The sequence below is a fragment of the Sciurus carolinensis genome, unplaced genomic scaffold (assembly GCF_902686445.1).
Source record: "Sciurus carolinensis unplaced genomic scaffold, mSciCar1.2, whole genome shotgun sequence".
NCBI classification, from domain to species: domain Eukaryota; kingdom Metazoa; phylum Chordata; class Mammalia; order Rodentia; family Sciuridae; genus Sciurus; species Sciurus carolinensis.
Window position 1 is genome coordinate 35948 of NW_025920262.1, and position 22798 is coordinate 58745.

General features: G+C 32.8%; 1 pseudogene; it reads right to left on the reverse strand.

Annotated features, from left to right (window-relative positions):
- Positions 1–554: 554 nt before the first annotated feature.
- The window catches only part of LOC124975366 (cyclin-dependent kinase 17-like), a 33846-nt pseudogene continuing 11602 nt past the window's right edge, over positions 555–22798 (reverse strand).

The following is a 22798-nucleotide window of genomic DNA, read 5'->3' on the forward strand; positions in this document are numbered from 1 at the left end:
GGAAAAAGTATTCACAGACATTTTATGGAAATCTCTAAGTTCTGGATTAAGAAATACACTTTATAGCTTAATAAGTGCACTGGCCACAGAGGTATTTAAATTGGGGAATACCAAGGTCAACGTGATGTTTGAGAAAGATGGTTACAGTATTTTGATTATTCTTTTTAGAACAACTTAAAACTGGTAGATTTTGATGAATATTAAATAATGATAAAATAATTTTGCATTCAAATACTGTGTCAATCAATACTTTTCTGAGTTTTTTTACATGTTAATTAATTTGGCTTTAACATTTTGTACAGAACATTAAAGTAGTTGTTGTTAAATATTTCCATTTACTTAAATGTGGAATCTAAGGCACAGGCCAGTGATTTGGATAATGAAATTGATATTTAAACATAGATAATCTTGATACCATACCAGAACTCTTATTCACTGCTTATGCTGTGGCTCCTTAAAATTACAACTCTTTTAAGGTCACTATTAGTATGCCCTGTTTTATCAGCTACATGATATCAAAATTATAAATGTAGTAATTTTGCATCTGTATATATTTACAACTTGTCAATCTGTTTTGAGTACTCTGCAGAACCAAGAAGCGCATCAGGTAGATGATACCATAGTGTGATAATATCACTTGAGTAGATCTTGTGGGAACTGACATGGATCTGGCTAGTCCTTAATAGGGAAAAGAAAACAAAAAATTAAATATACTGAAATCCATTAAAAATATAGAGAATTTCTTAGTTCCTATCCTCATCATGACTTCATTCACAGGGATACTGAGATGGCTACTCAATGGCATCTTGAAGTTTCAACAAAATTGATTTTATGAATTCTGCTGAGCACCTGTGGTCTTGGGCCAGCATATCATTATATAATTAAATTAAATACAATAATTCTGAGACCACAAATTTTTACATACTTTTATGTGCTTAATGTACCTGGTATAAGGTGTAGATGTTTAGTTTATCTTAAAGAAAGTTAAAAATGTTTTCCTTTTGTCCATAAGTCAAAGTGCCAGAATTATTTTCTAGCTGAAATTAAATTAATCTAAAATAGGTCAGTGACACTGAGATACACAATTTTACTTGCCACAGTTATAAGCTTTTATCACCTCTAACCTAATTCTAACATTTACTTCCTATACTATTTTTATTAAATATCCTGAAGTCATTAATCTATAATCCAGTTGAGTTTTACTGACAATTTCCTTGCAGAAATCCATTCAGAAAAGGTTTCCATGGAAGAGAAATTACAATGTATTCTGTGCTCTTGTTGTTACATGTATAATTTTAGACTAAGAGAGACCTCATTGCTTTTGAGTATTACTAATTGCTGTAAATAATGTAAAACATTTCCCATTCCTTTGTCAATTTAATATGGAATACACTAATTATCCAGAAATGAAGACTAGAGTTCTCAACTTTATCCATCATTTGTACTAGAGTTATTATCTCTAAACCTCTAAATCCTGATCTCATGAAGAAGGAGCAATTTTGAAAGGTAGATTAAGAAAATAAATTTATTTTTGCCATATATTTTATTTCAAACAAGAGAATTTTTTAAGGCTGAGATTACTATTACATGTAACTTTATATGACATAAATTTATATATCTGATTAAAATATGAAAAATATCAAAAACTTAAATCAATACTTTATTACATGGGATAAAAATTGCATAAGCAACACCAGAAAGTTAAATCTTGGCCAATGGTAACTGGAATGATGCTGACACCATTTTATTTATTATCAATTTTACTATTAATCTCTCAGCTTTGAGAAACAAGTATAACAAATTATTTTCTATAATATTTGATAATTAATATGATGGGAGGTAGCTTTCTGATTTATCTTTCAGATGCTAAGACTGAGTTATATGGAGGAAAAGAACAGAGCTATAAATTTGCTTATCCTACAGCTTTGCAAGTTTCCAGTGGTAGTTCCCCCAATACTTTATTCTCCTGCTCCTGAGAAGATCATGAACTAGCATGCTTGTCCAAATAGGTTTCTGGTCTACAACCAGAATTTTGGTATTGGTATGACATAAAATAAATAATCTCTTAAACTCAACTAACTGTCACATGATTCTACACAAGTCAATTTTTATCATTATAGAAAATGACTATATTGTAATTCCTAGAGCTCTGATTTTCATTGGTCATGAAAAAAGGGTAGAATTTTCAGAAGGATCAAGAACAACTAACAGTATGAAGAATCAAACTGAATTGACTCTCACTTGTAGCCCCAAGTGTATTTATTATGCAATAAAATAAATAAATAACAAAAGCAAGAAAGCTGATTATATTATCTCATGGAAAAATCAGAATTTTTTTCTCTCTCTTTTGTTTGTTTCTTTTCCTCTTTTTTTATTACTTGGGATTTAACCCAGGGCCACTTTACAACAGAGCTATTATTTTGAGTCAGGGTATTGCTAAATTGTTTAAGGGCTTTGTTAACTCTATGAGGCTGTTCTTGATTTTGCAATCATTCTCTCTGTCTCCCAAACCACTGAGTTTGTACGCATGCATCAATGCACCTGGCAGTAATCAGAATTTCTTACTGACCTCTGAGCAGATAAAATTTGCTTTCCTTCCTTTAAAAAAATTAGAGGCAAAATTTAAAGCACTCAGATAATTCCCAGATAAAAGTGGATTTTTGATGGTCCTTGACATTTCTTTGCATTTCAAATACTCACAAATGTTTCTCTTTCACAGCCATTCATTTTTCAATTTTATCAAAGAATAGTAAATGCAGTTTGACAAAGAGAGAAGGAGGGATGCGGATGATTAAAAGGGAAATAATGACAAACTATTTTAAGAAGACTGTATAATCTATGCAAGCAAATGTAAATAACATATTTTTTGTTTAAACATAGTTGGCCCCCTCATTTCCTTTTGAAGGAAGAAATAAAAATAAGAATTTATGCTTCAAACAAATAGCAAAACACTAAGTGGGTAGAAGTATGCAAATTGCCAAAGATAAATTCACCATTTAAAAAGTAAATTTGTATAATAACCTGAACTACTCATACTTGTAAAATTTAGTGATATTTTCCAAAAGTGAATCTACTGGAATAATTTGTGAAAAATTATAAATGCAATTTTGGAAAACTTCATGGGTTTTTGAAAACAATTCTACTAAAATATTCTAGAGTAAATAAACTTCAAAGCTAATCTACAAAGTTTTCCCTTCTAATAGAAACAATTTGCTCAAAACAAACAAACAAAAAAACATGTAATTTTGTTTTACTCTGAAGTTCCTTAAAATAAGATTGCCTAAAATTTAAATAACTATTTAAAAATTAAATTACTAAGAACATTATAAATGCAGTCTTTGTGGCAAGCATATAAAGGGACCCCCTTTCCGATGTGGATTTTAAATTCTTGGGTCTTGGAACTCATTTTAAGTTCTTAAAAATTATTAAGGACCCCAAGTATTTTTACTTTTATAGATTATTGCTGATGTTTGCCATAAAATATGAGAAAAATTAAAACATTTAGTTATGCATTAAAAACACCTCTCATGTTAGCATGAATAACATTTTTAAGAAACACTTTTTTTCAAAAAATTAATTATGAATGGTCTTTTTTAACATTTCAATAAATTTTTGAGTCTATTTTGATAGAAGACAGCTGTATTCTGTATTTGCTTTTGCTTTCTATCTATTGTGATATGTTGCTTTACTCCATATCATAACATATCATAATATATATAGCTATATGAAGAAAATCAGATCTCACTGATATGAAGTGGGAAAAGAGAAACATTTTAATAGTATTTTCTAATTACTGCAGATGATATTCTTTGATATATTATTATTAGATTAAGTTATTCCTTCAAGGTTATATGGTAACTTAAATTATATCCATAAATTATTCATACTTTTGTTAAAATTCACTGGTCTATATTGCACTTTAAATTAATCTTTTACCAGGCATGATTATATAATATGAGGTGCTGATAACTGGAAAAATATTTATTCTTGAGTTATAGATTGAAATTTTTAATTTTTATTCAAAATTTATAAAAACCTCTATTTTTTAAAATCACAACTGACCTCATCAGAAAAGTTACTAAGTAGTGGGAACATATTAAGTTTAAAGCAGAAGATCAAAAAATTCAAAATATAATTTGCATTTTTAAACCTAAATTTTAGTATTGGCAAGAAATACCTGCAGTTGATTTCCTTGAAGTGATGAGATCAATTCATTAATTTGAAGAAAAATCAGCCAAATATCTAAATCTGAATAATCACAGTTTTTCTGTTGGTCATTTTTGGTACAAAAAAATGTTGTTCCATGAATGAAAAAGGGGGGCTAGTTCAGCTTGCAGCCAAATAATCACCCAAAAACTTTTCCTTGAGATAACTGTAGTATTTCTGTGTGCAGTCCATGTTCTTTTATATAATTCCCATTTCATTATACATATACAACACAAAAGTACTACTCATTTACTCAAGGATAAAAATTTAATAAAATTAATGTATTTTACTGCTTGGAAAAAAATTTAAGTGTAACTGATACTTTGTCTCTAACAATGTACAATGGTGAAGAATGCCATGATATAATTTGGTGGCACTGCCTAAACATATACTAAGAAAGAGCAGTTTTATCCTTATTGCTTCTGGATCAATAGTGCAAATATTAACACAGGGAAAAAAGCAAATAGCATTTAGTTCACTTCTGAAAATATATTTTTACCTCAGGACACTCCCTGAAAGGGTATCAGAAACCTGGAGTCCCTGGGCCACACCTGGGAACCCACGTCTTTTTGTATTTGTTACTAACAACCAACATAAACCATCCACAAAATTCTGTCAATTGTTGTTCAGTGGGATCAGAGAAAATTTCCAAATTCACATGAAAGTGATAACATATTGTGACAATGGCTTTTCTTTTATACCTAACCACCTGGAGGAATTTATAAATATTTAATCATTCTATACCAAATTCTGCTAGCTTTAAATCCTGTTTTTCATTAATGAGAAGGCTTTGTGGTTTCAAGTATCAATGCAACACCATTCTTCTGTGGCAATAAGTTAACCCATGTAGAATTTGGTATAGAAACAGCTACAAAAGCAAAAAAAGTAAAAATTAGTCTTACAGATATCAAGATAAACTTTGGTATTAGCATAAGCTATGGTAAGTAGAAAAGCAACTGACTTAGAATAGTAAAAGAAAAAAAAGACATTGTAATATAAAGCTGCTCCCCCACTCCTTATGCTGCATTTATTTCCCTGCCTCCCAATTTCTTGTTGCTCTCCCTACTATTTCCACTGTAGCTATTTCCTCACCTCCAAACTCCTTGTCAGTCTGTGAACATCCTAGCTAGCTATTTGTTCATCAGTCAGCTTGCAATTATCCTTCTCCATTATTGGTCCCCTATTAGCCAGGCGGAATTCAACTGCTTAAGGATAGCTTCCCCTGCCATCTTTTCTCATGCTTTCTCTCTCCTACTCACTTTCTTTCTGTCTCCTCCTGGCTTTTTACACTCTCTCTTGCATGCACCCTTTCTCTTTTCCTTTCATTTTCTCTCTTACCCTGCAGGGAGACACTATGTTTGCTTAATTAATCCTCTTATGTCAATTTCCATGTCTAGCATGGTTTTCATAGGTTTCTTACACACATTATATCATCTTAAGGAGTATGCCTTTACCATTTTGAGTTGTTTTCTCAATTTTAGTTCATATTGTTCAATTGAAGCATCTATCATTTGTGTCAACAGTGTCATGAAAATAAGTATTATAAATATAACAATATTTTGTTTTCATAGCAATAGTTCATTTATTACCGAAAGCAGCTTAAACAGACATATCCTCTATACTACTAAAGTTTATAGTTTGGTTATAAAATTCCAGTATGTTAGGCAAACACAGGCACTTATTCCCTTAAAAAACAATGTGATCTGGGTTAATACCTTTAAATATGGCATTGGACTTGGTGGCTTTATGTAAATTCTCAGATTTCAGAGAGAATAGGGCTGCATACCTTGGCAAATTATGGGTTATAAAAATAACTCAATCATCTTTTAACATCTACCTCCTGGATAGTTTAATTTTAGCAATTCCTACTCAGTTTCAAAATCAGCTGTGATTCAAAAAGGGGTAATGCACTCTACTGCTCTGAAAAAACCAATTTCTCTAAGGCTAATGGTAGAGGTATTTTGTGTATTGTGATGAAAAGGGAGATGTGGAACACATCTTGATTTTGTGGGCTTACCAAAAATAACCTAAAGTACTGAAGACTCAAGAATTACCTTCATTTTACTTGTAGATGAAAAGTGACACCTTAATACCAAAAATAAGCCAAGGCAGCTGATGATGAATGACAGTTTTGCCTCTGGTGGTTTTTTGGAGGAGTGTAGTAGGGATTGAACTCAAGAGCTCTCTATTTCAGAGCTGTGCCCCCAACTCTTTTGCATTTGAATTCTGAGACAGGGTCTCATTAAATTGCTCAGGCTGGCTTCAAGTTTGTGATATGCCTACCTCAGTTTCCCAAGCAGCTGGTTTGTGGGTTTGCACCACCATGCCTGGCCTGAATAAATTGTAAGCTCTGAAGTCTTCAGACTTCACATATTTATTTGTTTTGAAAACTCTGAAGTTACTACTTTAATATACTTCTGTTGGGTTGCTTTGGGGTTTCAGTGGTGAACACAGCTACCTTTCAGTATATTTCTATTAAATTTTACATTTGGAAAACACTAAATGCGATTTTAACAAAAAATAAAATATTTTCCAACTATTTAGACCTGACTTAAAAGACTTCTCAAACCTCTGTTGAATTATGATAATTAAAGACTATTTACTTTCCAAATTAGTGCTAATATAAAAGCAGAAAGAACCAGCATTTTAAAAACTGAGAAGATGTACAAATAGCTTCACAACACCTTGCAAAGGAAAATATAAACTATGATGAAAACAATCCTTATGAAATGTATATGGAAATACTTGTAAATGCTTGTTCTAAAATTCTTAGCAATGTGCTAGCCATATGTTCAGACCTCTCTTTCAATAACAGAAACTGGCTTCCCTTTATATTTACCAAATTCACTATTTAAAAAAATGTGAGTTTGAAGTTACTAATTTACCATCTACAGAATTATAAAGGTCTCAAACACACAAGATGGGACAGTCTATTTTCAAAATAGGTTTCTATAAACTGTTGAACTTTGTACAAATAAAATCTTTGAAAATGTAAAATATACCACTCAGAACAATGAAGTCCATAAGAATACAAGTATGTCAAGTGCTTTTATGTATCTAATAATTTAAGGGTTCCTTCTGTATCTGATTATTATAGCAAACTTCTTCAGCATTATTTGAATTCTGAGATGTACTGCAAAAACACAAGTATATTACTATTCCATCTGACATTATAGATAGTTACTTCAAACAAAGAAATCACAATACCTACATGTTTCTGGCCTTACTTATAACACTTATTCATAATTCATAACCCTGAAAAGTCACTATTATTATATAATTTAATACAATTTTAAATATACCAGGACAGTTCACCATTTAAAGGTGGCCTTTTGCAAAATGTACCGATCATTTGGATTTTTTCAGAAAGTAAAATATACCTGCAGATTTATTCTACACATGTTGGACAATCAGTTATAATGTGAAATAAAATATCAAAAACATTTTAGAAGACTTATAAAATAAAGCAGTTTTACAAAAAGGTATGATCCCAGGAAAGCTATAGGATAATAAACAGAAGTTGAGTAAAAAAGCCAATCAGAAAATTCCAAAGATTGGTTAAAAGGTTGATATATTTCACTGTGCAATCTAGTTCATTTTCTTTACACTTTAACATTACACAATAAACATACCTTTACATTGTGCATATTCATGATGATCCCACAGTAATCTATGTACTGTTTTAGCTCTTTACCATGAACAAGCACAGCATTTTACTACATGATAACACAGTTTTCAGAATGCATGGCTGATTAACTTAATAGTAATTAAGTTTTTAAAGACAATTGTCAAGAAAAGATACATAATGCACCACCTAATCTATTTAAATACCAATAAATAAACAACAATGGACCTGGGGCTGTTAAAAATGTCAGACTTTCTATTACTAAGGAAAAATTAAATACTGAGTATTTTTTAAATGGTTACCAGATGCTCAAGGACCAGAGTCAAAGGTTTATCTGGGTGAACAATGTCATGCAAGGTTACTATGTTTACATGCTTTAAATCCTTTAAGAGTGAAACTGTAAAACAGAAATGAAAGCCAATTGTTTAGTCTGTGGAGGTCCAAATTTTATAAAAACTTTAAGTAAGTTTAGCATATAAACCAAGTGATATAATAATCTCAAGTTAAAAACAGCAATTTGTCAAGGGGATGAATGGTAGAAAAACTGAAGGTATCAACTTTTACCATTTTTATGATTTTGAGTTTGACAGTATAGTACCTAAGGTCAACTCTAATGTTACAACTCACCATCTTATGTTTTTTTTTTTCTTAATGTTAACTGTTTGAGACTCTGGGATTAATTTATATACAGTTCAAGGTAGGTTTTCTTCTGCTATATTGCTAATCAGTTGCCTCAAACATTATTTATCTATTTATTTATTTGTTTTGATACCAGGGATTGAACCTGAGTCACATCCCTAGCCCCTCTGCTTTTTCTTTAGTTTTTATTTTAAGGCAGGGTCTAGCTAAGTTGCTTAGGTACTCACTAAGTTGCTGAGGCTGGCTTCAAACATACCATCCTGCCTCGGCATCCTGAGTCACTGGGAATGAAGGCATTTACCACTGTGTCTGAATCAAACCAAATTTGAATAATTCAATTTTTAAATAAAATTGTATCATGACATATTTTTATATAGCTCATTTATTTCTTATATTTAACATATGCAGCTAATTTACAGTTACCATCCTTCCCATGTACCAATATGTAAAATTTCCCTATCAGATAATTATCTATGTCAGTACTTTTAATGACTTCATAGTATTTCAATATACATTAAGAATATTAATTTCTTTCTACTGAATGTTAGTTTTAGAAATAATTTTAATGGTCTAATTATATCTTCCAGTCACTTTTTATTTCTCTCTGCTTTATTTTTTATAATTACTATTATAGAGTTTTGGTTTTAAAACAGTCTAAATAAATTTACTTTCTCTTTAGCTGTACTGGGTGTGCCTTCTTCGTGTTCCAAACAGATCTCTTTTAATGCCATCAAATTCTCTGTCAGCTTACTTCTTCCTTTATAAACTGTTGCATATGTACCCTATAAACATATTTTGGAAGAACAATGAAGAACAATAAAGAGCCCTAACTGAATTTCTAATTTCTAAGCACGTTGAATTCCATCTTGCAAAGAAAACTCCAGAAAATCCAGTATTAGATTTTCTTATGACAAAAATGACTTTCAGTTACATGCACATAGCTTCCATGTTTTTATAAGACCGAACAGTGCCTTAAAGGTATAAAGCAAGAATTTAATTTACTTTTTTGTGCTTTATTTCAAATTAAGATTTGGATCAATAGTATTAAAATAAAAGGTGCTTTCCCTGTAATGGTATATGAATACTTAATGACACTGAGCACATTAAATGAAAGAATAATTATACTGTTAAATCAAAAACATTGTTTTCAGGTTTCCAAACTTTTCAAAATCTTTATACATTAATTCTTTTAAAAAGAAAAGAAGCTTCCCTATCAACTGTCTGTTATTTTCCTTCCTGCTATTTATTATTTATTACTTCTATCTTTTTTATTTATTACTGTTTATTTATTATTTTTTACTTATTATTTTCTTGCATTTATTACTGTGGAAGATGGAATGTTTCAAAATTAGTAGCATTTCAGGTAGTGACAAATTCAAGAAAAAGCCACATTTTAAGAATTACTTACCCTTCAATGAAATGTTTTTATTTCTAAAGTTATTTTTCAGAAATTTTAACTCATGCAATTTTCCATGACAGCACAGACAGAAGACTGGTAGGAGGCAAAAAAAAAAAAAAAAAAAAAAACAACAACAACAAAAAAAAACAGATGCCTGTCGTGTTACCAAGAAAGCAAAATATTTTGTGTTTTAATAAAAGATTTTCAGTCTTTAAAAAATACTCATTTCCTCTCAAACTGATAGAATACTTTCAAGAATTGAAAGTTTCAATCCTCCTAATTTTGTTACCTTTTCAGAGCAAGATATAATTGTTTGGACAATCATGTTCACAATTTTGTATGTGAACACTTAGATGATGTATACACTTAGATGATGAACAAGAGAGTCTTACATTTTTAAAAGAAGAATTTACTTACCTTTCCAAACTTTTCCAATTTTATGTAGGTTTCCATTTTCCCAAGCCCAATTTCTAACTGCAAGTAAAACTATGATAAATTCAATATTTATTCTTAAAATTTTATCTCTTCCTCAACTTCTAAAACTCTCCAATTATGCAGTGTTTAAGAATAGAAAGAGTTGGTTACAGTCAAATTGTTGAACATTGATCAAGTTTTAAAATATACTTGATATTGGAATATTGAAAGGGTCAAAAGCATAAGTATTTATAATTGAAATAGTCAACCTACCTTTCATATGGATTGGATAATGGTCTGCAGTGAATGCTTTGTTTTATTTCAAGGCCCCAAATTTAAACTACCACAGACTTAGATTTTAAGATACTAAAGAATTTGTAAAAATTACTATTTGATTTTCCTTTTAACTAAATCATAAAATAATTTTCTGACTGATCTTTGAATTCCTATGGAGACTTGAAACCAACAAGATGCTATTTGTTTTCAGGTTCTCTGACCAAAATACAATTAAAAAGAAAACCAATTTACATTCTACTATAGATCAGGAAACATGCAAACACAAAACCAGCAATGTAAATCTTATTATTTCCTCCTTAAAAGCTTTAAAATTGAGTTCCCAAACCCTTCATTTTAAACCTTAAACTCACTGCTTTTTTTGCATTGAGTCAATAAATGGAGTATATGGTATAAATGTGGAATATATCAAAATATGTCACAGAAACTCAATATATCCAATGTATATTTTAAAAGAAAATTTTAAAAAGTAAGCAACCTTAACACCAAAATTTTGAAAAAAAAAAAAAAAGTACAAACAGGTAGAAAATAAAACTGAGGGAACAAAATTTAAAAAATGGTAAACAGAAGAATAAGAATTTTCTTAAAAGTGTTTTCTAGAATCCATTTGCAATAGTAGAAGATACAATAATAATCTAAAAATGATTTATTTCTTGCATAGATGATGCTAATGTCTTTAAATAAAAAGCTAGTTAAAGGATATAATGCAGAATTTCAGTTTTATAGGTATATAAATCATATTAAATTCTTAAAATATTGCATTGTACTCTAATCCTAGAGAATCAAATATACATTTTTTTCTGGAGTTGTCAAATAAAATAAAACTGATACTTGGTGATTAGACTTGGCATCACTTACCACTTTAGACAAAACAATAAACTTTCCAAACTTGAATGACCAAAAGTAGAAAAAGTCCTGCAAAGAAATTGTTTTTTTTTTCCTTTTTCTACAATGACATACACCAAGTTAAAATGATATAGAAAACTGCAGGTCCAACTAAGAAGTGCTTAATTCAATTTTTGATAAACTAAAACTCTACTCATAGATATTATATTACTATATGACTAAAGAAGTGCTTCTTTTTTTTTTTTTACCTTTTCTCTTCATATATATGTTTTTCATGAAAAACATTAAATTAGAGAATGGAAGTTTAGAATCAGCATATACTACCTACCCAAGTACTCTCTTGTATGTAAATAATTATTTAATAAGTTCTTGATTTCTACTACCAATAGCTGTGCAGAATAATGAAGCAAAACTACAAGATACAACACTATCCAGAAACAAATAAAGATGTTTTTACCCCAGTATGGATAATGAGGCCAACAGCCCACAGTTTGGTACATGAGAGTCTGATTAGAATAATTTTTCACTGTATATAAAAAGTGATGTTTACAAGGTTAACAAAACTATGGTAAAATGACATTATTTTATTATACCTATCTGTGGAGTTCAGATGTTTAAATTCACAAATATGGAACTACTGCAAATTCAACTTGAATTTTAAGTTTTGGGTCTTCTTTTACTGAGAGAAAATAACACTACTTTGAAAACAAACATAAGCCAATATGAAAAAAACAATGAATATCCATGAAAAAGTTATATAAAGTCATTGTCTATAATGATGAGAGTACATGAGAAGACATGACTGTGATCTAGAAACATTTTCTTCTCAGTAGTAGGGAAATTTTCTTACTCATGTGTATATGTTTAGTGAATATGAGAATGTCCTGCACATGAAGTACACATTGGTCTATTGTTGATCTTCACAAAACAATGGAGTTTGCTTTAAAGATTATGTAAGTGAAAAAAATAGATTATATAAGTGTGCAGAATATAAATTAATAATTTTAAACATGAAAGATTACTATACAGTATAAGCAATGACTTGTAAAGTATACATGAAAAATTTAAGACTACAAGAACCACTCTTCAGAGAATAAAATTTAATGACATTAGAATATGCTAAAAACCTGTTTTTCTTTTAAAGAGTAACAGATTGGTAATAATTAACTGTGTATTTCAGCTAGTGGAAGGGATTGTGAATGTTCCCAACACAAAGAAATAATGAATATTTAAGGTGATAGATATGCCAGTTACACTCATCTGTTCAGCACACATATACAAATGTATTGAAATGTTAGTATACCCAATAAATATATAAAATTATGTGCCAATTAAAAATAAAATTATATATAAATAAAAACAATTAACATACTGTAATTATGAAGTTAAATTTGAATAATCAGTCTCTAATATAAACAGCACCACTGAAATCCACCCATGCAGGAAAGTGGAGAATTCAAATAAAAGGAAGTTACGTTAGTGAACTGTCAGATCCTAATGCAAAGAGTAAAGCATACTGCAATACCCATTTTAATAATTTCCAATCTTAAGGATTTAATGATCACACCTGAATAATAATTACTGTAATTAATGAATTTTTAAAAGGAATTTTTAGAAAAATTTGCTTGCATTTATATCTGTTGAACACAAGATTAGCAATAGATATAATCGCTAGCTTATTTACATGCTCTCCAGTGGAAATTATTCAGAGGACAGAAGAAAAAACTCATTTATCTAACATCTACCATGCACAATGTTAGGTGCTGAGTATACAATGAAGAAGGCAGACATGATCCCTGCTCTCATGAGTTCAAAATCTAGAATGAGTTGCACCTTATTTTGAATATTTTGAAATTTTAAAAGTTGCATAAAAATAGAAATAATAACTAAAGATTACAATGAACTTTATATTTTAATGTAATATAAAAACTCCCTTTTTAAAATTCATTTTTATTGTAAACATTGGGATATATCTTGTTTCATTCAAGTTTTCTCTGTACAAGAAGTAGAGGCATACCATTTGTGTATTCATACATTTACCTAGGGTAATAGTTTTTGATTGGTTCTGTTATTTTTTTCATCCCCCACACCCTTCCCACCACCCTTATCTCTCATTACAGTCCCTCCTTACTCCATTCTTGCCCCCCTGCCACTCCCCTATATGTTTCATCATTCGCTTATCAGTGATATCATTCATCCTTTGGTTTTTGAGATTGGTTTATCTCACTTAGCACGATATTCTCCAAATTATCCATTTGCCTGCAAATGCCATAATTTTACTATTCATTATAGCTGAGTAATATCCCATTATATATATATATATATATATATATATATATATATATATATATATATATCACAGTTTCTTTATCCATTCATCAGTTGAAGGACATCTAGGTTGGTTCCACAATCTTGCTATTGTGAATTGAGCAGCTATGAACCTTGATGTGCCTGTATCTATAGTATGCTGATTTTAAGTCCTTTGGGTATAGAACAAGGAGTGGGATAGCTGGGTCAAATGGTGGTTCCATTCAAGTTTTCTAAGGAATCTCCACACTGCTTTCCAGAGTGGCTGCACTAATTTGCATCCGCACCAGCAATGTATGAGTGTACCTTTTTCCCCACATCTTCACCAACAAATATTGTTGCTAATATTCTTGATAATCGCCATTCTAATTGGGGTGAGATGGAATCTTAGGGTAGTTTTGAGTTGCATTTCTCTTATTACTAGAGATGTTGAACATTTTTTCATATATTTTTTGATTGCTTGTAGATCTTCTGTGAAGTGTCTGTTCATTTTCTTAGCTCATTTGTTGATTGTGTTATTTGTATTCTTCGTGTAGAGTTTTTTGTGTTCTTTATATATTCTGGAAATTAGTGCTCTATCTGAAGTATGAGTGGCAAAGATTTTCTCCCACTTTTTTGGTTCTCTCTTTGCATTGCTGATAGTTTCCTTTGCCGAGAGAAAACTATTCAGTTTGACTCTATTCCATTTATTGATTTTTGCTTTTATTTCTTGTTCTATTGGACTCCTGTTAAGGAAGACTGATCCTAAGCCAACGTGTAGAACATTTGGACCTACTTTTTCTTATATAAGATGAAGGGGCTCTGGTCTGATTTCAAGGTCCTTGATCCATTTTGAGTTGGTTTATGTGTAGGGTGAATGATAGGGGTTTAATTTCATTCTGTTGCATATGGATTTCCAGTTTTCCCAGCACCATTTGTTGAAGAGGCTATCTTTTCTCCATTGCATATTTTGGACCCTTTGTCTAGTATGAGAAAATTGTATTTATTTGGGTTTGTTTCCATGTGCTATATTCTGTACCTTTGATCTACCTGTCTACTTTGCTAACAATACCATGGCATTTTTGTTAATATTGCTTTGTAGGATAGTTGAAGTTCTGGTATTGTGGTACACTCTGCTTCACTCTTCCTGCTAAGAATTGCTTTAGGTACTCTGGGTTCTTATTCTTCCAGATGAATTTCATGATTGCTTGATCTATTTCTGTAAGGTACATCATTGGGATATTAATTGGTATTGTATTGAATCTGTGTAGCACATTTGGTAGTATGGTCATTTTGACAACATCAGTTCTTTCTATCCAAGAACATGGGAGATCTTTCCATCTTCTAAGGTTTTCTTTAATTTCTTTCTTTAGTGTTCTCATTATAGAGGTCTTTCTCCTCTTTTGTTAGATTGATTACCAAGTATTTTATTTTAGTTTTTTGAAGCTATTTTGATTGGGGTAGTTTTCCTAACTTCTCTTTCTGAAGATTCATCACTTATGTATAAAAATGCATTGGATTCAAGAGCATTGATCTTATATTTTGCTACTTTACTAAATTCACTTATGAGTTCTAAAAGTTTTCTGGTGAAATTTCCTGATTCCTCTAAATATATGATCATGTCATCAGCAAATAGGGATAGTTTGAGTTCTTCTTTTTCTATTGGTATCCATTTAATTTCCTTGATCTATCTAATTGCTCTGGCTACAGTTTCGAGGACAATGTTGAATAGAAGTAGTGAAAGAGGGCATCCCTGCCTTGTTCCAGTTTTTAGGGGGAATGCTTTCAGTTTTTCACCTTTCAGAATGATATTGGCCATGGGCTTAACATACATGAACTTCACAGTGTTAAGGAATGTTCCCACTATCCCTATTTTTTCTAGTGTTTTGAGCATAAAGGGATACTGTATTTCATCAAATGGTTTTGCTGCATCTATTGACATAAACATGTGATTCTTGACCTTAAGTCTGTTGAAATGGTGAATGTTATTTATTGATTTCTGAATGTTGAACCAACCTTGAATCCCTGGGGTAAAACCCACTTGATCGTGGTGCACTATCTTTCTAATATATTTTTGTATGCGATTTGCTAAAATTTTGTTGAGAACTTTTGCATCAATATTAAGGATATTGGTCTGAAATTTTCTTTCCTAATGTGTCCCTGTCTACTTTATGTATCAGGGTGATATTGGCTTCATAGACTGAGTTTGGAAGGGTTCCCTCCTCTTCTATTTCATGAAGTACTTCAAGAAGAATTGAAATGAGCTCTTCTTTAAAGGTTTTGTAGAACTCAGCTGAGAACCCTTCTGGTCCCAGACTTTTCTTTGTTGTTAAGCTTTTGATGACCTCTTCTATTTCATTACTTGAAATTGATCTATTTAAATTGTGTATGTCCTCCTCATTCAGTTTAGGTAATTCATATGTCTCTAGAAACCTGTTAATGCATTCGAGAATTTCTATTCTGTTGTATAAATTTTCAATATAGTTTCTGATTGTGTTTTGTATTTCAATCATTTCTGTTGTGATATTTCCTTGTTCATTTCACATTTAAGTAATTTGGGTTTCCTATTTCCTTCTCTTTGTTAGCATGGGTAAAGATTTTTTTTTTCTTTTTTTTATTGTAAACAAATGGGATACATGTTGTTTCTCTGTCTGTACATGGCGTAAAGGCATACCATTTGTGTAATCATAAATTTACATAGGGTAATGTTTTTGGTTCATTCTGCCATTGTTTCCCTTCCCCCCCTCCCCTCCCACCCTTCCCCTCCATCTATACAGTCCTTCCTTCCTCCATTCCTGCCACCTCCCTAAACCCAACTCCAACCCCAACACTAACCCTTCCCACCCCCCATTATGTGTCATCATCCACTTATTAGCAATATCATTCGTCCTTTGGTTTTTTGAGATGGGCTTATCTCACTTAGCATGATATTCTCCAGTTTCATCCATTTGCCTGCAAATGCCATAATTTTATCATTCTTTATGGCTGAGTAATATTCCATTGTATATATATACCACATTTTCTTTATCCATTCATCAATTGAAGGACATCTAGGTTGGTTCCACAATCTGGCTATTGTGAACTGAGCAGCTATGAACATTGATGTGGCTGTATCTCTGTAATATGCTGATTTTAAGTCCTTTGGGTATAGGCCAAGGAGTGGGATAGCTGGGTCAAATGGTGTTTCCATTCCAAGTTTTCTAAGGAATCTCCACACTGCTTTCCAGAGTGGCTGCACTAATTTGCAGCCCCACCAGCAATGTAAGAGTGTACCTTTCTCTACACATCCTCACCAACACCTTTTGTTGCTTGTATTCTTGATAATTGCCATTGTAATTGGGGTGAGATGGAATCTTAGGGTGGTTTTGATTTCCATTTCTCTTATTACTAGAGATGTTGAACATTTTTCCATATGTTTGTTGATTGCTTGTATATCTTCTTCTGTGAAGTGTCTATTCATTTCCTTAGCCCATTTGTCAGTTGGATTATTTACATTCTTGGTGTAGAGTTTTTTGAGTTCTTTATAGATTCTGGAGATTAGCGCTCTATCTGAAGTATGATTGGCAAAGATTTTCTCCCACTCTGTAGGCTCTTTCTTCGCATTGCTGATAGTTTCCTTTGCTGAGAGAAAGCTTTTTAGTTTGAATCTATCCCAGTTATTAATTCTTGCTTTTATTTCTTGTGCTATGGGAGTCCTGTTGAGGAAGTCTGGTCCTAAGCCGACATGTTGAAACTCTGGACCTACTTTTTCTTCTATAAGATGCAAGGTCTCTGGTCTCATTCCGAGATCCTTAATACATTTTGAGTTTAGTTTTGTGCATGGTGAGAGATATGGGTTTAGTTTCATTCTGTTGCATATGGATTTCCAATTCTCCCAGCACTTGTTGAAGAGGCTATCTTTTCTCCATTGCATATTTTTGGCCCCTTTGTCTAGTATGAGAAAATTGTGTTTACTTGGGTTTGTGTCCGTGTCCTCTATTCTGTACCATTGATCCACCTTTCTATTTTGGTACCAATACCATGCCGTTTTTGTTACTATTGCTTTGTAGTAGAGTTGAAGATCTGGTATTGCTATACCCCCTAGCATGGGTAAAGATTTATCAATTTTGTTTATTTTTTCAAAGAACCAACTATTTATTTTGTCAATTTTTCTATTGTTTCTTTTGTTTCAACTTCGTTGATTTCAGCTCTGACTTTAACCATTTTCTGTCTTCTACTTCTTTGGGTGTTGCTCTGTTCTTCCTTTTCTAGGGCTTTGAGCTGTAGTGTTAGGTCATTTATTCGTGGATTTTTTCTTCTTCTATTGAATGTACTCCATGAAATACATTTTCCTCTAAGTACTGTTTTCATACTGTCCCAGAGATTTTGATATGATGTTTCTTTAATCTCATTTACCTCTAAGAATTTTAATATTTTATTCCTGATATCTTCTGTTATCTATTCATCATGCAACAGTATTTTACTTATTCTCCAGGTGTTGTAGTAGTTCTGTTTTTTATTCTGTCATTTATTTCTAATTTCAATCCATTATGATCTGATAGAATACAAGGTAGTATCTCTATCTTCTTGTATTTACTAACATTACCTTTGTGGCATCAAATATGGTCTATTTTAGAGAAGGATCCATGCACTGCTGAGAAGAAAGTGTATTCACTCTTTGTTGGATGGTATATTCTATAAATATCCATGAAGTATAAATTATTCATTCTGTTATTTAGATCTATGGTTTCTTTGTTCAATTTTTTGTTTGGAGGATCTGTCCAGTGGTGAGAGAGGTGAGTTAAAATCACCTAGCATTATTTTGTTGTGGTCTATTTGATTTCTGGAATTGAGAAGGATTTGTTTGACTTATATGGATGAGTCACTATTGGGGCATAGATATGTATGATTGTTATGTCTTGTTGATGTATGCTTCCCTTAAGCAGTTCAAAATGTCCTTTATCCCCTCTGACTAACTTTGGCTTGAAGTCCACATTATCTGATATGAGAATGGATACTCTGGCTTTTTTGCTGTGTCCATGTGCATGGTATATTTTTTCCCATCCTTTCACCTTTAGTCTGTGGGTATCTTTTTCTATGAGATTAGTCTCTTGCAGGCAGCAAATTTTTGGATTATTCTTTTTAATCCAAACTGCCAGTCTGTGTTTTGATTGATGAATTCAGGCTATTAACATTCAGGGTTATTATTGAGATATGATTTGTATTCTCGGTCATTTGGCTCATTTTTTTTTTTTTTTGACACAACTTGGTTGTTCCTTTAGGGTAGTAGTTTCTCCCTTTACTGATTTACATCAATGTTTTTCATCTGTTCCTCATGGAATATTTTGCTGAGAATGTTCTGCAGTGCCAGCTTTCTTTTTGTAAATTCTTTTACCTTTTGTTTATCATGGGAGGGTTTTATTTTGTCAAATCTGAAGGTAAGTTTTGTTGGGTATAAGATTCTTGGTCGGCATCCGTTCTCTTTCAGGGCTGGAAAAATGTTGTTCCAGGTCCTTCTAGCATTTAAGGTCAGGATTGAAAAATCTGCTGATATCTGTATTGGTTTTCCCCTGAATGTAATTTGATTCTTTCTTATCACACCCTTAAAAATTCTGTCTTTATTTTGTATGTTATGTATTTTCATTGTAATGTGCCTTGGTGTGGGTTTGTTGTAATTTTGTGTACTTGGAATCCTATAAGCCTTTTGTACTTGATTTTCCACTTCATTCCTCAGATTTGGGAAATTTTCTGATATTATTTTATTGAATAGATTGTTCACTTCTTTGGTTTGCTCCTCTAAGCTTTCCTCAATCCTAATAATTCTTAAATTTGGCCTTTTCAAGATATCTCATATTTCTTGTATATTCTGTTCTTGATTTCTTACCATTTTCTCTGTTTGGTCAACTATGTCTTCAAGATTAAATATTTTGTCTTTGATATCTGAGTTTCTGTCTTCCCGGTGTTCTATCTTATTGGTTATGCTGTCTATGCAGTTTTTAATTTGATTAATTTTTTCCTTCATTTCAAGGATTTCTGTTTGTTTTTTTTCAATATCTCTAACCCTTTATTGAAATGATCTTTTGCTTCCTTTATTTGCTCTTTTAACTCTTGATTTATGTGATTTTTCAATGCCTGCAATTCTTCTTTTATCCCATTATTCAATGCTTGCATTTGCTCTTTCATCTTCTCATTTTCTTCCCTGATCATTTTAATTATGTACATTCTGAACTCCCTTTTTGACATGTATTCTGCCATGCTGTCATTGGATTTTATTGATGTATCATGTAGGTTTGTTTGGGACATTTTCTTCCCCTATTTTCTCATATTGCTCAGGTAGATGCCGCTCTAGTAGTGAAACTCTGGGATATTGCAGATTTCCTCTATTGACTAATATTGTCTCTGTAGATTTCCAAAAACTCACCTCTTAGCCTTCAGTAGCCTGAAGTCTTGGAGTAACTTGATAATGCGGTGCTCCACTAGGAAGCTGCCTCTCTAGGGGTGGTGGCCTTCAGGTGATGTATATTCCCTCTCGGTGAGCAGAGGCACCTCCACTCATTGACTGATGGTCAGTCAAAGGGGAACTAGACTGAAGACTGGGGCATATCTGATCTGGGCCTGTGTCTCTGGTTCTACTGTCCTGGTTAGAAAGCCTCACCCAGCAGGGATGACTCATCTGGTGGGGAAGTTTCACTGGCAAGTTCTCCTTTGAGAAGTTCCCTTGGGTCCAGAATTACCACCTGGACTGGGAAGCCCTCCTCTTCAATGTTCCCAGGGGTCCTGACCTAATACCTGGGCTGAGGAGCCTGGCCCAGCTAGGGACTCCCTTGCTGAGCAGCCCTCCTCTGCTATGTTCCCTGGGGACCAGAGCTACCACGTGGGCCTCAACCCTCAGTCTGTGTTGAAGACTCTCACTGTGCAGCCCTCCTCTGCATTGCTCCAGGTTGACTGGGTTTTTGGCTCCAGCAGGGGAGTCTCACTGGTCCACTCTACTCCATGTAGTTCCCTGCATTTTGGGACTACTGCCCCATCCAGGGAGCTCTACTACTGGAAGAGACTTATCTGGTGGCTGTAGTTGGTCCCGAGTCTCTCAATACCTCCTCTTCTTGACTCCTGGTTCTTGTCAAAGGTCCTCTAGCCTCCTGTAGGTGTCACAGGAAGGGAGCTGCCCTTCCAATGATGATGACCACACCCTCAGGAATAATTCAGTATGCCTGCACGAGCCTATAAAGAAGCCTCTGGCTGGCTCCACCATGCAGGAGAGCTGTCTCATCTGCCGGTTTGCTCCACTATGGTGACAGACCTCAGAGTGGTGGTTGGGCAGAGTCACTCAGTGATGGCATCTGTTTTTGGCCTGGTGTTTGTGTCAGTTGGCTACCTGCCTCCTAGCTCTGCAAGGCAGGTGGGTGGGTGCTCACCTGCTCCCTCCAGAATGCAGGTGACCTGACTCACCCGCCAGCTCGCTCCATGACTGTGACAAACCAGTGATGGCACTGACCTTGGTGCAAGGGTCAGGCAGGGTCACTCAGTGATGACATCTAGCTTTGGCCTGGTGGTTGGGCGTGTTGGCTGCCTGCTGCCTAGCTCTGCAAGGCAGGTGGGTTGCGTGCCCTTCTGCAACCTCCATGATGCAGGCGGCCTGACTAACCTGTCAGCTCGCTCTGTGACTATGACTGACCAGTGATGGTGCTGACCTCAGTGCCTAAAATCTCTCTTAATTCTGCTTTCCAGACAAAAGATGATCATTTTTCTAAGAAAATACTTTACTTTTTGACAGTCCATGAAAATTCCTATTCAGATAGCTCTTACAGGAAAAGCACATTAACACTAAAAAATACATACATAAGACATATTACAACTTGTAATTGATCTTCCTGTAATTCAGTGTACTTTGTAAGCAGTGGTAAGTGCAACAAGAGACTTCTAGGTCACTTTATTTCTAGTAACATAATTCATGAATCACAGTCATCAAACTGTATTAAGCTGGAGATGTATTTCCAATTTAACATTAGAACAGGTGAAGAATATGCTGAGGTCCTACAGGTGCCATGTTAAAGGTGAGTATGTATTGAAAAACACTGTGGACAGCAGGAAGTTACTTCAAACACCCATTTCCCTCCCTGTGAGAATTACTGAATTGCTCTATTTTACAGCAATGGATTTTGTTCCTTGACATGTTGGGACAGAAAAGAGAATGAAAACCTCAATTCTACTGGCTATTTTTTTATAAAAATTATCAGCAAAGGAATGAGGAATCCACACAGTGGGAAGAAATAAGCACTTCTAATGTACCTAATCTCTAATTTTAATATAATGATACATGTTCATATATAGAATTTCATTCTATTAATATTACACTTAAAAGTCTCATAAAACCTCTACTGTGTATGCTATTTTTGGAAATTCAACAAAATTGATGAATTCTGACTATTGGCATATGATTTTCCATTAATTTAATATTTAACTATGCTAAGAGAATATTCATTTATTATCATATATAAGTATTGCACAGCACTTCCCAATGCAGTAACCAGTACCTTTAATATGAGATATAATTACTAAATATAAAATGGTATCCTGGATGGGATTCTGGGACAAAAATAGTTGGTAGTAAAAAAAACTAGTGAAATTTAAATAAATTAGGGAGTTTAGTAAATAGTAATGTACCAATATTTGTTTCTTAGTTGTACAAAATGTATTAAAATAACATTCTACTAATAATAGGAATAACTGTGTATGGTAACATTACTGTATTTACTTTCTAATTTCTATGCTTATCTAAAATTAAAAGTTTATTTAAATAGAAAGTCAATGGGAAGGAATGAAGATAAGAAAGGAAGACTGAATATAAAAGAGTTTTATAGGTATAACAGATATTCCAATAACCCTGAGCAGATGAGATGGGACAAAAGGGCAACATGATTGAAAAGAAGACAGTAAGTGTAGACAGATTTACATGATTGTTATTCAGAAAGTGGGGTAGTTTCATGTTTACAGCATTTATTCTATTATGTAGAAGAGATCAAATCTTTGCCTAGAATAAGACAGTACAATATGCAAAACTGAGGGTCCATTGGAGGTAGATGACCATGGATTTATAGATTCTCTCAGCC